Here is a 6,229-nt window from a genome sequence, read left to right as displayed (position 1 = left end):
CTGAGGTCTCAGCCTCTGGCAGCATCAGATCTGAGCCAAGCTGAGCCTCCTGAGGACGGTGGGGATGGGGGCTTCTGGGGGAGTCGAGGGAAGGAGGGCCAGGGCTGGGGAAAGGTGTCTTCCAGCTCCCGGCCCCCACCTAGTGCAGAGGCCTGGAGGCCTGACTCTCCTGATCTTGCCCCAGCATCCCCTCCGCAGAAGGTCAGTATATCTTCTGCCGACTGGGTAGAATGGCCTCTTTGATGAAGGAGAAGACAACCAGGATCCCTAAGCGTTTGCCCTGCTTGCCTTTGGTGAAGTAATTGGAGACCATATCATCTCCAGGCTGCATGGTGGCAGGCAGGACGCTCTCCTCAGCCAATGGTGACACAAAGAACGCAGACGGGATTATCCACAGACAGAAAGTGAAATAGGCCAAGACCTCTGAGAAAGGATAATATTCCTCCGCAAAAAACTGAAACGCTAGGTAATGATTCACCACCACTAGCCCGCATGACAGGATGAAGTCAGGCGAGGTGAGCATGATGAAGGGGAAGGTCTGGAGGAGGCCAAGGTAGACCAGGTAGACCAGGAAGAGGCCACGCCAATCATGTAGGTGGGGAAGCGCTCAAAAACGTAGAGGCCAATTAGCACAGCTGTGGAGAACCAGACCCTATATTCTATGATCCTGCTTGTGGCCACTGTGTATTCTTCTATCAATTCCGCCAGGTAATAGGGTCCGGCTGCGATGGCCAGCGTGATGAAGGCCACCTGGATGAAGAGCGGCAGCCAGCTCAGCACATACATGAACCACGTGGCGCCCTCGCCCCGGCCGCCCGCCCCCCGACAGCCGGGACGGGCCCCCGACACGGAGCCGCCGCCACTGCCGCCGCGTTCCCGCCCTCGGGACACAGTTTCGATACCCGGTCGGGGAACTAAGATCCGGCAAAGTGTGTGGGGAAAAAAAAAAAAAAAAAAATATATATATATATATATATATATATATATATATATATATATATATATATATGGCATACCATACACGTTATTTTTAAACTTTTTTCCCCCCACATAATAATTATAGCTCATATCTACATAATGTTTACTATGGGTCAGGTACAATTCCAAGTAGTTTGTTTTTTTTTTTTTTTTTGCGGTACGTGGGCCTCTCACTGTTGTGGTCTCTCCCGTTGCGGAGCACAGGCTCCGGACGCGCAGGCTCAGCGGCTAGGGCTCACGGGCCCAGCCGCTCCACGGCATGTGGGATCCTTCCGGACCGGGGCACAAACCCATGTCCCCTGCATCAGCAGGCGGACTCTCAACCACTGCACCACCAGGGAAGCCCCCAAGTAGTTTTACATGTAATAATTCATTTAGTCCTCATGATAATTCTATAAGGAAGGCAATATTAGTACTCCCATTTAATGATGAGACTGAAGCAGAGAAGTAATTTGCCTAAGGTCACAAAGTCAATAAGTTAACGAACTGGCACATTTTTCCATGTTGCTAAATTCATTTTCCACACATTTTCTTTTTTTTTGAATGGTTGCATGTTATCGATGCAGCCATTTTGTGGATGAAGTATCATTTAATTATTCTACTTCCTTTTATGAGACATCTAGATTATTTCCATTTTTTGATTTATACACATCACTAACATGGTGATGTAGTATAAGATGCCTTATACTATACCTTTGTGAACAATCCTTAATTATTTCCTTAGGCTAACTGCCCTCAAGAACAGTTGCACTGATTTTTTTTTTTTTTTTTTTGCGGTACGCGGGCCTCTCACTGTTGTGGCCTCTTCCGTTGCGGAGCACAGGCTCCGGACACACAGGCTCAGCGGCCATTGGCTCACGGGCCCAGCCGCTCGGCAGCATGCGGGATGCTCCCGGACCGGGGCATGAACCCGTGTCCCCTGCATCGGCAGGCGGACTCTCAACCACTGCGCCACCAGGGAAGCCCGCATTGATTTTTATTTCCTCCAAAGAGGTGTTCCTTTCTCTACGTTCTCCATGACCTTAAATGTAAATTTTATCACTTTTGCCTACAGCAACATTTTATAATTCATTTTACCAGTTCTGAGAAATAAATCCAGGCACTAAAGGATGAGTGATTTCTCTAGAGTAAAAGAGTCAGGGTCTAAAATCTACCCCCTTTCCATGCTCTCCTGCTTTTTACAGATGCTGAACCTCATGGCTTATACACTAACTCATCGCAGAAGAATGAGGAGTGTTAACCTGGGACAAACCAGCTAATGCAGGCAAGATTCTTATGGTCTACAAGTCAGCATTCACTAATTCACTCACTCATTCATTCAATAAATATTTGAAAGGTTAGTATATGAGTAGTACTAAGCAGGGGTTATGGGGTTCACAGAAAAAAATATTTAGAACAAGGCTAATTAAAACATTTAGCACATAACCTGGCACACGATAATTGCTCAATAAATCAGTATTTATGTCAGGTACTCTGCTAAATGCCAAGTAAGTGTATTGTCTCCTTTAATCTCTACAACAACCTCCAGGAACTGTTGTGGTTTTTTTTTAAATCATCCCCATTTTGCAGATAAGAAGACTGAGGCCTAGAGAGATTTACCCAGCTTGAGCAACATACTTGTGGTGTTCAGATTTGAACTGAAGACTCCAAAGTCTGTGCTCTTAGCCATTATACTATATTACAAAACACAATTTCTCCCCTTAAGAAGCATATAGCCTTATTAATAATACTAAAATTGAAAACAGCTATCAAATGTTAAGCACTTATATGCCAAGCACTGTGCTAGGCCTTTATGCATATTCATCATTTAATTCATTCATATGACAACTCTATGAAATACTCTTGTAATTATGCTTGTTTTATAGATGAGAAAATAGATATTCTGAGAGTTTAAATAACTTGCCCAATATACAAATAGCTCTTAAATGGTAGCACTAGAAGCCAAGATATACAAAGAATTACTGTATAGGGAACATGATGAAATGTAAAACAAGTGATGCTATTTAGCTACCATCAAATTTCAGAAGTCACAGAAAAGAGACTTTGTGACCTTCTTGTGTTCCAGGAATGATCACGGAAGGATAGAAAGGGAAAATCCTGGCGGTTTGTCAGGACCTGTGTTGAAAGCCTTCACAAAGGTCAGTTCATTATATCCTCTTTGTAATGAATGTATTATTATTATTCTAAATTTGACAGACGAGGAAATGGATCCTCTGGAAGGTGATGCATATGTCCAAGGTCACATAGCTAGTAAATGGCATAGCTAGAACTGGAACCTATTTGTCTCTCAAATCTGAACCCTTAAGCACTGTGTTACGTGCTTTCCATTATTTGATCTTGCTTTTTGGTTGTGTAGGTGTCACATAGCCAGAGATGAGTGGAAAAGGCAAAAGTGAAAGGGTATTAAGGAAGATAATACATAAGAAAGAGTACTGAGTTACATCCAAGAAAAAGGAAGCAGACCTTCTTGTTCAGTGCTAAAGATTCATTTGTTTTGGGAAGAGCCCTTTGTTTGCATACCTTTGGTGACTACACAAACTGTATAAATGTCTGTTTCTGCCATTATAATGGGAGCTATTAAAGACAGGGACTGTATCTTAGCCTCTGCTGTAACCCAGTGTCTAGCATAGTGCTTAGCTTGTAGTTCCAGCAGAGAGGTTGGAAAAATAGGGAGTAGTCACATTGCATAGACCTCTGGATGGCAATTAAGGTAGTCCACAGAGCAAACACCCTAAACAAAATAATAGGTACTCAAATCCAACAGGGCATTTAAAGGATAAAATCATGATGCATAGGAGTTATCCCAGGAGTACTAGGATGGCCCAACAGCAGAAAATCTGTCAATATAATTCACCACATTGATGGACCAAAGGGTAAAAATTATGATTTTTTTCATACTTAGAGAAACTTGATGCAGTAGCATTAAGGTCAGGACTAAGTCGTGGATGCTCATCATTAGTGTTGTCTAGAGTCTCGCCAATTCTTTTAGATGAGAAAAAGTGAAAGATGTATGTACTCTTTTGCTTGCCAGTCTTGCCAATGATATGATAGTCTATATGGAAAACACAATATAATCAACAGGCAAACTATCAGAACTATAAAAGAGTTATTGTCAAGTTTGCAAGAGTAGAAATCATCTTACAAAATTCAATAGTGTTCTTCTCTATTAGGAATAACCACCTTAAAAATGTAATACAAAATATAACACAATCTACAGTAGCAACTAAATTAAAGTCTATAGCAAAGATCTGCAAACTCTTTCTGTAAAGAGCAAACAGTAAATAGTTTCTGTTTGGCAGGTCATGTGGTCTCTGTTGCAGCCATTCAACTCTGTCACTGTTGAACAAAAGCAGCCATAGACAGTATTAAATGAATGAAAGTGGATGTTCCAATAAAAATTTATTTACAAAACCAGAGCACAGGCTGACATGCCCAGGTGTAGTTTGCCAACTCCTGTTCTACAGTAATTGGCCTAAAAACTGTGGACTGAAGAAAAACGCACGACCTAAAAGTTGCAAGTTAAGTTTTATTCGGGACCTGAGGACTAGAGCCTGGGAGACAGCCTCTCAGATAGCTCTGAGGAACTACTCTGAAGAGGAAAGGGAGGAGCCAGGATATATAGGAGAGTTTTTGCTGAAAAACCATGTAGAAGAACATCAAAAGATTACTGCTAATCACAAAAAGCAAACATTTCCAATTAGTGATTTTAGAGCTTTTCTACATATGGGAAGATGCAAGATTCTGGGCTCACTAAAATTTTTCCTTAGATATGCAGCTTAACTCTCTAGGGCCAGTATCCAGAGCACAGAATATTTCCTATTTTCCTCTATCCTGAATTCTCCTCAGGGTGCACTGTTGTGGGTGTGGGGAGGTGGCTGTAGTGCCTGATGCCTTGATGGCAGGCAACATTTATTGTTTACTGGAATGGCAGGCAAACTTCCCTTACCACAAAGCAATGCCTAAGAAGTTTATCAAGGAAAAAAACTAAACTCCATTCAGGGACATTAGAAGGCCTGAATAAATGTCATAATTCAGATAACTTCAGTAGTGTAAAGATTTTATTCATTTGTTTAACAAATATTCAGAGTGGCCACCATACGCCAGGCATTGTTCTGGGTACTAGGGGTGCAGCAGAGAACAAAACAGGGCACCTATCCTCACGAATCTTACATCTTTAGCAGAGAAGCAGTGATTAAATAATCTAAAGTTGGATAGTAATAAATGCTATGAAAAAGATTAAATAAGAGAAAGAAAGAGTGATGAGGAGTGAGGGTGCTACTTAATTTAGGATGGTCAGGGAAGGCTTTCCTGATGTTTCAGCAAAGACCTGAAAGAGGTGAAGGAAGCCTGCCACATTGAATTCTGGTGAGGGAGTGTTCCATGCAAAGATGTCAGTTCTCCCCCAAATTAATCTATATGTGTTCAATGAAATTCCAATAAAAATTCCAGTAGTGGGGACTTCCCTGGTGGTCCAGTGGTTAAGACTTCGCCTTCCAATGCAGGGTATGCGGGTTTGATCCCTGGTCGGGGAGTTGAGATCCCATATGCCACACGGCCGGAAAACCAAACGTAAAACAGAAGCAATATTGTAACAAATTCAATAAAGACTTTAAAAAAAAAAAAAAAAAAAAAAAAAAAAAAATTCCAGTAGTAATGTTGAGAAACTAAAACCCACTCTAAAATGAATATGAACGAATAAAGGTCTATGAAAGCTAAGTCTATTTTCAGAGGGAAATAAAAGTAAGGAGACCTGCCCTACTGGTAGAACTGAAGCCACAGTAATAAAAATATTGTGTTGCTGGCACTGAAACAAAGAAAAGGATCAATGGAATAGAATGGAGAGCTTATAAATAAAGTATATACATGGGAACTTAATATGTGATAAAGGTGGCATCACAAAACACTGGAAAGATTGTTTTTCTGACAGTTATAGAAAAACGATTTCACTGTATAGAGAAAAAAGCTCAATTTTTACTTGAAACTATGTTAAAAGTGGACTCCAGATGGATTAAAGACATAAATGTGAAAGTTAAAACTATAAAGCTAATATTAGAAAATACAGGAAAATCTGTTACCCAGGTGTAAATAAAGACTTCCTTACCAAGACTCCAAATTCTAAGGTCAAAATTTAGGACATCTGCTTAATTAATGACATCACAAAGTTAACATGAAGGTTGCAGACTGGGAGAAGGTATTTGCAATGTTTAAAACAAACATGGAATAATGTCTAGAATATACACACAATTCCTAC

General features: G+C 41.1%; 1 pseudogene across 1 annotated transcript; it reads right to left on the bottom strand.

Moving 5' to 3' along the window:
• Window positions 1-202: 202 nt before the first annotated feature.
• Window positions 203-786, bottom strand: LOC307048324 (protein TEX261-like; annotated as a pseudogene). Its single transcript has one exon. The product of its transcript is annotated as a protein TEX261-like (transcript).
• Between the last annotated feature and the right edge of the window lie 5,443 nt (window positions 787-6,229).

Source organism: Hyperoodon ampullatus (genome assembly GCF_949752795.1).
Source record: "Hyperoodon ampullatus genome assembly, chromosome: 2".
NCBI lineage: Eukaryota > Metazoa > Chordata > Mammalia > Artiodactyla > Ziphiidae > Hyperoodon > Hyperoodon ampullatus.
Note: the sequence above shows the minus strand (reverse complement) of the source record. Positions and strands in the feature narration are given on the sequence as shown.